Below are 9,523 nucleotides of genomic sequence, written 5' to 3' on the forward strand. Positions count from 1 at the left end.
GAATGTAATATTACTGATGACATTAATACATGCTGTGAGCTTTTAAAACATAAAAACAAACAAGTCATAGGTTATATATTGTTTTATATCCTCAGCAAATTTGTGAGCCCCTTGATTTTACTCTGAGTACTTGTCTAGTCTGTGCTTTCTTCCTGACTTTGACCATTTCCATAGAATCAAATAAGAGTGATTCTTTTGCCCTGGGTCTATATACTCAACCAGCCACCTACTGGTTGTCTCTATCTGAATGTCTTTCCCCATCATTACTCTTACCTCCTCTGAGCCTCTAGAATTCACTTTAGGTATCGCCCCTTCTAGGAACCCTCCCTTTCACATCTGGTTTAAGAGCTTCTCTTCTGAGTGCTTATCATATTATATTGGATACTTTGTGCAACATGACTATTTAGTGCCTCATATGACTTATGTATATTTAGTTTGTGAGGAATAGTTAATATCACTTGGTCCTTCCATCCCTTTCTATCTATATTTATACACATACACTCTACTTATCCTATCTATAGTGAATGTGTCTCACAGGTTACTATCTATTTTTATCTGTGCTTAATACATCTTCTGAGTTTCAGCTATCCTACTTGTTTTCTTGCCTTCTATAGCCTAATTAATTATGAAACAAGATAGCAAACACACATTACGGATTATATGTTTTTTTTAAATTTAATACCACTAACTTGAAATATTATTTCTTTCTTGAAATAGACCTGTGATTTTATATTCTTGACCATTTACTCTTTGAACTTAGTTCAGGTATTAAGGTCTCTAATACAGAGGATAAACAATCTATTCCTTTTACTTTCAAGGTGATTTACAGAAGTCATGTTAAATAGCACCTTGGTCAAGCTATTTATCTTCTCTGGGCTTCGGTTTCCTCTACAATAAAATTAGGATATTATATCAGATACATGTGAATGCTGCCCTTTAAACCTCGTGGGAACATCAAACTATCTTCAGATTTTGATGGTTTAGCAGATCGTATAGAATGAGCATTTCTCAAGTCTAAGGATAGTGGCAATCTAAGTCGACGCTCAAAAAACCACCCTATAACAAAGACATGCTTGCTGCCATGGAGTATTGCCAAATATTCAGTGCAGTAGGCCTGGCCATGCTTTTCATAACCACTTAGTAATTAGTTCACCAGTTGTGTAGGGCAATCAACTATCCTGGTTTGCTAGAGATGCTCCTGGTGTTAGCAGTGAAAGTCCCACAACCTAGGAAACTCCTCAGTCCTAGGCAAACCAGGATGGTGGTTCATTCTGTTTCTTAGCTTCTTTAAGCATCACTTTCCTCATATGTGAAGGGGCGATATAGACATATCCTTCATAAAACTGTCTAAAGGAGGTAACGTAAGTAGACTGCTTAACAACAGTGCCTTCACTATGAAGATGATTATTATCACGTTTCTGGACCACCAATCTAGTCTTTGGTTATTATTTCTGGGTGAGCGAATGCTAACTTTTTTTTTGTTTTTTTTTTGCTTTACCTTAATTTCCACAGGAACATACGTAAACTATCAGTTTACATATGCAAGTGGTTCCTCCTAAAATTGCTGGTTTTGCCGTTTGTGTGTGTATTATTAAGTACACACACACACATTTAGGGATCCTCATCACAAGGATTCTGATTGCTCTATTTCAGTGTTTCTCAAACTGTGGTTCCTGGCCCAGCATCATCAGCAGCACCTGGGAATTTGTTTGAAATGTAAATTTTCAGGCTGCACTCCAGACTGACTTAATCAAAAGCCGTGGGAACGGGGCCCAGAAATCTGTGGCTCATCCAGCCCTTCAGGTGATTCTAACGCATGTTTTAGTTTGAAACCTCTCTTCTGTTCCATAGTTTACAACTACCTAGACCACAACCTATGCCTGAGGCCCAGTTCACAAGGAGGTGCTCTATAAATACAGTGGCTGAATTATTTTTGAGCAGGTAAGATTTTGAAAGATATCCATCTTTTCTTTGAATATAAATCACTTACAGGATAAATTTTCATCTTCTGTTTGTTCTTACACACTGCACTTAACAGCTGAGGGTTAAGGTTCATCCTATGAGTGGTGATGATAGTAATTTTAGTAAATATCTTCCAGGCAACTTAAACTAGCTCCCCATAGTTCACTGTAATTGAACAAAATTAGAATAGGTAAAATTTCCACTGCTAACCCAATGTGATATTCATCTTAGAATTTCTAAACATTTCAAATAAATGCAGAGTAAAATTTTCAATGTGTGGCTGAATTTGACAGTTACATTTTGAATGGCCGATTTCATGGTTTACAGCTGTTTCAATTTAAGCTTTTCAGTTTGGATGCTTAGTTACCTTCTCCCCTGTGAGATCTCCTTGACTACTTTCTGCTTTTACCCTTCCTATAGCAATGACTTCTTTAGGGGACATCTAATCTCATTTTCTGTGGTGGAAATAAAATGAGCAGTGAAATGTAAGCAATGGCTATTGACTTGAAATAAATATATTTTAAACACAAGGTCTCTGTTGAGATGTTCAAAGTCCAAAATCCCTCTTCGCAGTCTAATGGCTGCTCCACAATTTAAACGAATATACTCCTAGCAATTATGTTGCACATCATTTAATGCTGAATTATCTGCCTGAAAAGTCAAGAATTAATGTTTGTGGGCATCTCTTTTCAAAGAATTGTTTTAGCTTTCTGAGACAGTTTCTCTGGCACTCTTGTCTCACTTTCTTTTTCCTTAATTTGAATCACTCTTGAGTTTGCAGAAGAATCTCTTTCTTGAGATCCTGACATATGAATGAATTTTGAAAAATGAGAGAACTGATGAGAAGCAAAGAGGAAAACAGTGTTACTTAATCGAGGTAACAATTACACAGTGTTAGTTGTAGGTGGTTTATCATTATGTCTTATCTTAATCCTTAGAAAACAAGTGATTATTATACTTTGGAGGGGCATCTCCTCTTATATCTCATAGCTGTGATTCTATGACCTATTTTGAAAGGAAAAAAGAAACATTCTTAATGTCTATAGAAAATCAAACAGGAATGTTGTCAAGTAGACTCTAAAGGAATAGAGATGGGAAGGCTGTTTCTAGAGAACTAATTGAAACTTACAAGTCATAAGTTCTGACACCATATGGAGCCTTTGCTCATTCTGGAGTCTGTTCTCCTCCTATGTATTATTTATCTATTGTTGCATAATTTAGTAGCGTAAATCAACAGCAATAACTTATTAGTAGTAATATGACTTCTTGTGTTCTGGAGGTTGACTGGACTCAGTGAGATGGTTGTCTCATGTAATTGCAAGTGGTGATTCAGCTAACACTCTTCAAGCACAGCTCTCCGTCACTGTATGGTCTCTCCAGCATGAGAGCGTCAGGGGATTCGATTTTCAACATGGCAGTTCAAGGGTCCAAAGGCACACAAAAAGCTTCCAATGATTCCTTTAATTCCTCATTCTTAAATATAAACACACAGCCAAGGATCACCAGGCACTGGAGAAGTGTCTAACACAAAAGATGAAGACTAAAACACAACAAAATACAGAAAAAGGAACTCAGAGGAAATGGACATATTAACATATTATATAGGCTTACTATTTTCCAGTACTAGTGTTCTAAGTGCTTGGTACATATAATTCCTTTGTATCTCCCAATAAGTCTCTGTATGGGTATTCTTATTACTCTATATTTTTGAGAGAACTGATAAACAGAGCTCAGGTAACTTGCCCAATGTCATTTGTCATAGTCAGTGACAGTACTGGCATTTGAACTGGCTGCAGAGTCTAAACTCCTAACCACTTATACCAACACTAGAAACTATCCATGCAGCTGTGGGAAGTCTCTGTGCATACTATCTTCAAAGACAAAAGTGGATTTTGTACCCATGAAACAAGAAAAGAATACTACTTAAAAGGAACATTCAGAAAAAAAAAGAGTTCTTTAAACTTAAAAAGAATGTCTCAGTACAAATAAAAACAGTAAGTACAAATTTTAAAGAAATTGTTCAGAAACTTGAATAAAAAGTAAAGAGAAAACAAGGTAGAAAAGACAAGAAAAGCAGAAGCTTCATATCCAATTAATGAGTTCCACAAACAAGGAAGAGATAAAAATAGAGATGACAACATTACCAAAGAAATAATATAATAAAAATGTTTGGAGCCGAAGAGCACATTTCCGAATTAAAGAGACCTGTCAAGGGTCTAGTGCAATGAATGAAGAAAGACTCATATCAGGGTTCATCATCAGAAAGCCAGAGATAAAGAAAAGACCTCTCTTTTCCTAAGAAAAATATCCTCTCTTGTGACAAGGATTTAGAATCGAGAGCAGATTTCATTGATCTTTTTCAACAGCAACATGGGCCATGTTCCAATTGGAGCACTGCCTAAATATTCTGAAGGAAATAATTTCCAACCTTGAAGTCAGCACTGTGCCAAACCACAATCAAACCCAAAGATATGATAAAGATATTTTCTGGTTTGCTATGTTTACCTCTCATGTTCTCATTTTTTAAAAAATTTTTTGGAGGATGTTTTATTATTATTTTTTAAATTAATTTATTTTCCAGTTACAGTTGATATACAATATTATATTAGTTTCAGGTGTACAATATAGTGATTAGACATTTACATACCTTATAAAATAAGTCTAGTACCCATCTGACACCATGCATGGTTACTATCATCTTATTGACTATATTCCTTATGTTATACTTCATATTCCATGACTATTTTTATAACTGGAAATTTGTATTTCTTAATCCCTTTCACGTTTTTCACCCGCCCACTCCCAAAATCTCTTCAAAGTTTCCATTCTTAATAGGCCACTGAACCATTCGCTTCTTCAAAATGAGGGAATGAATAAAAAAAAAAGAAAGAAAAGAAAAGCATGACATCCTAACTACGAGAGGTAGATTTCAAATAAGAAATGATGGGAATACTCAGGATAAGGGCAGAGGGGATTTCCAGGACTGCAGCAGGGTAGCAGGCCTGGAGTGTAAAAGAACAGACAGCCCCAGGAAGACCGTCTCCAGGAAAAAAGTTTAACTAATGTGTCTGACTTGACTAAGAGTTTAACAATAGTGTCAGAAAACTTGAGAGTGTATGAATGATAGGTCCATAGGAGACTAAGGAAACAAAACAGCACAGGGCTATTTTAAAGTCCAGAAAAAAACCAAAAATTAATAAGGAAAAAAGTGTAAGTTTCAAAACATGGTGTGATTCAGCCGTGAGCAATATGCACAATTAGTAATATAAATATTTAACACTGATTTACTCCAAAAGATGCTATAAATATAGTGGGAAGCTGGGTAGAGTCATGTGTTTGTGTGTGTGATGTGAGGTATACATTGGACCTCAATTGTTATTTTTCAAACAGGGAGAGCAATCAATAAGGATACAAATATTGAAAAGTCAGTAGAACGAGCAGTTAGTTGAGAAACTTGGGGTTACATATTATAAATAATTCTAGAATTGAAAGTCTTGCTTTTGAGGTAGGGCAATGGAGCAGGAACAAGCTATTTTCATTAAAAGCCTTAAAGTGCTATTTTACTTTTTCAAAGTATGTGTGTGTGTGTGTGTGTATTACTCTGATAAAAATTAAAAATTAAATTAAATTAAAACTCCGCTGAAATATTTGTCAATATCTTTCTACCAGTATCTATGACTATGAATAGAAACTGAGAGCTGTGGCCTCACTTGGTGAATTGTGGATTTACCTGAAAACATCCCATTATAAGAAGCCTAACTTCCCTTTAGATAACAGATTTCTTTTCACTGAGGCACTAAAGGCCACTTTTAAATTGCTCTTGTTATTGGAGTAATAATAACACAGTGAACTACCATTAGTCATTAATTTTCAAAGGAGTTCATCAGATAAGGGAGCATCATCTAGGAGTGCCCTGAGGAAATAAGTGAAATAAAAGACTAAATATTCAGTGACTAAGGAGACTGAGGTAAATAAACGGGTGAGTTTAGGCACCTGAGAAAGGGAGGAGAGATTGAGCAACAGCACCCAGAAGGATACATTTTTCTACTTAAACTAACTCATTTTGCAAAACTAATAACCTCCGTGGTTTTAACCATGTAATAAATATACCTGGATTTCAATATTTGTAGAACTGTAAGAAATATATTAATTCACTTTGGAAAAATTTCAAAATAATAACTTCTATTTCTAATAGTATTTTCTCCTGGAGGGCTTGTTAACTTGATCTAACCCAGTAGGTTCTGGTCCAAACTGAAGATGTATGAGGGAAAATTAGACAATGAATTTTTTAACTATAGTGGGGAAAGGAGGGCTTGTTTTTACAGCCCATGAAAAATTGGAAATCTTCTGTTTGAAAATTGATTTAGGCAAGATCTCTTGATCTTTGTCTCCTGAGCAAAAGAATAACATTTTTTTCATTCAAGGCTAAAACTTCTGGATAACTCGTTGGCTCACAAGCATATTCTCTCAGCAGCATTGTTGAATTGGTGCCTGACTTCATATAACACATATCTTTTTCATTATTATTTTTTTAATCTCCAAGATGTACTCATTTTTTCTACCTTCTCATAGATGATTTGCCTTTAAGAAATACGACTAGTATCTTCCTCTCTTAGTCCTTCATCCCTCTTCACCACTTCCTTTCATCCAAAGGCTCGTTCCAAGTAACTTTTCTGTGAAGTAGAAACTACCTGTTAAAGATTTTAAAACCATGCTGTGGGTTTTAACATTTTGGAAGGAAAATTGAGGATGCATTTCAAACATTTTAAATATCTATAGTCATTAAGTTTTAGGAAAAAAACCTGAAGAGACAATCAAAGAAAGGCACATGGATATATGAATTATTTATAATTGAATTGAAATTGCTTAAATGTTCATTAAGAACAGAATGGTGAAATACATACAGTAGAAACCCTACAGCATTATAAACTGTGAGGCGGAGATTGATTTGTCTATCTATATGCCTAATTATCTCTCTGTCTTTACATATTTTAAAGGGCTCAAGTTCATATTGTTAACTGAAAGAGTATGATATGACCTCCTTTTTGTCCTAAAAAAATGTGTGTGTGTACCTAATGTCTATCCATAGAAATATCTGAAAGAAAGTACATGAAATGTTAATATAGTGATTTTCCTTGAGTACTTAGTACTTGTGGGTGGATCTCTCTCTCTCTCTCTTTCCCCTCCCTCCCTCCCCCTTCCATCCCTCTTTTCCTTTCTTCCTTTCTTTTTTTTTTACATTGTAATGTTTTGTCTGATTTTGTTTTACCACAAATGGGCATTACTTTTGATCAGAGAAAAATAAATAATTTCCATTTAAAAATACATACTATGAAAAATTACTCTTTGAATTTAAGTTCTTTCCAAATCCTTCCTCCTTCAAATAAAGAGTTTATTCCATTATCAATATATCCAAATTAAATATTAGGAAAAATAACTAAACAACTTTTGAATCATAAAACAATAGTCCTGAAAAGAACTCCAAGAAATTGTCCCTATCATTGAGCAAGATAATAATTAAGTTAAATATTTTTATCTATTTTCTATGGGAGTATATTTAGGGGCAGTGTTGGGAGTATGAATTTATGAATCTGAAATAGGGACAGCAATAACCTTTGAACAGAGGCCGTCACTGCTTTACTGCTTTCAAAAGCTGAGTGAAGATCACTTATAAAACCCTCTATCATGTGTGCATAAGGGAAGTCAAAATCTCACTGTTCCATTAACTAATTGTGAAATAAAATATGCTAACTTTCAGGAACCCTGGAAATACAACTGTGAGTTATAAAAGTTTCCAGAGAAAAATTGAGCTTTTGCAGAAGTTTTGATGATACCACACAAATATTCTGCTCATCCTCATAAAGCAGAATAACTTGCTTAGGATGATTGACCATAGAGAAACTGGAGCCTCTAGAACATAAAGAAAGGTTCCATTGACCTGCAAACCTCAAACCCATTGAAATGGAAATGAAGCAGATCTCAGAGCTCACAGAGCCCCCAACAACAGTTCCTAGTATCAGCCATATTTTTCCCCAGCAGTAAATCTGTATTACTTTTGTAAAAATTTTTACTTTTATATTTGGGTTCATCGTTATTACTCTTATTACTAAGGAGGACAAGGAGCTTGGTTTAGGTCCAATTTAAGGTCTGTAGAAATTAGTTTGGTTTCCTTCCAGACTAAGCCAATGAGAATAACTAGTTCCATTCATTTATGAGTCCAGATAAACAAAGCTAGTTTTATTCTGGGCATAATGCTTATCTGTGTGACTGACCTGCACTGAAGCTGAGGGAAAGACAAAAACCATGAAAAGCAGAAACTGAAAGATTGGCCCCTTTCCCTATGAGTTAACTGTTCCAGAGCAAAGAGAAATATTACTCTAATGAGCTAAAGTTAAGAGTGATAGGCTCTCTGGTGTTTTTGACCTTTGAATACAGAAAAATTAAAACAATTTTACTGTGTAGTCCACAAGAATAATTTTTCTTAGTTTGTGCTCAGTTTAAATATATATAGGAATGCAAATGGATCACTAGGGCACTGCTTCCTTTTTGAAAACAACATCTCTCTTTCTCACAATATGTAAAATACATTTCCTTTTAAAACTAAAGTAAATTACCATTTATTTTTATTTTGAGATCTTTAAAATAATCTTGTACATACTTGAACTGTTTGAAAATATACTTGTAACAAAACCAGGGCTGGGAACTATCGGTTTATGAATATGTATATTTATGTCCAGATTGTATATTACTTAGTCTCCAACAAGCCACTATAGAATTGACCAAAAATAGCTTCTCCCCATTAGTTTTATTTCTTCAATTACAAAAATTTTTTAATAAAAATTACATTAGTATGGTAAAAAATGCAGAGTATAAAGGATATGCAATGAGAAGTGTGGCTGCCATCTAGCCCATCCAGAAGTAATCACTATTTGTACTTTCTTGCTTATCTTTTCAGACATTTTTTGTGTATATATGATGTTAGGGGAAAAAATTTTCCTTCTACCCTTCTAGGTTTTTTGGCTGGTCTAATAATTAAATTAACATAGGACAGATTAACAGGAGAAAAACAAATTTAATTACATACAAAAGGGGGACCCACAGAGACTATGAAACCCAAGGGCAAGTCAGTAGTTGAGGCTTATATGCTATCCTGAGCTAAGGAATGGGATAGGGGCCTGGGGCTTCAAAGACTAGGAGTATAATTTACAGGACAATAAGAAGAGCAGATGTTTAGTAATTAGATGTTGGTCCTGCCATATAGATATGGCATTCAGATAAGAAGTTATTTCTGGTAATTGCTCTTTTTCTGGGCCACACCTATCTAAATTCTTTTAGATAATTAAAGTAGAGGTAAAAGTTTTCTTGAGTCTGTTGAGTCTTTATCACCTTCAACTCAAAATAATCCACATTCCAAAGTGTCACATTTTGGGGAGGCCTGTTCTGAACCCCTTCAATAACATTCATATATAATAAATGAATATATAAAACACACACAGAGGTAAATATTTATGTCTCACAAATGGGAATTTCTTCCTTATACCTATTCTGCGGTTTTCTTTCT

Source organism: Pteropus vampyrus, unplaced genomic scaffold (assembly GCF_000151845.1).
Source record: "Pteropus vampyrus isolate Shadow unplaced genomic scaffold, Pvam_2.0 Scaffold2, whole genome shotgun sequence".
NCBI lineage: Eukaryota > Metazoa > Chordata > Mammalia > Chiroptera > Pteropodidae > Pteropus > Pteropus vampyrus.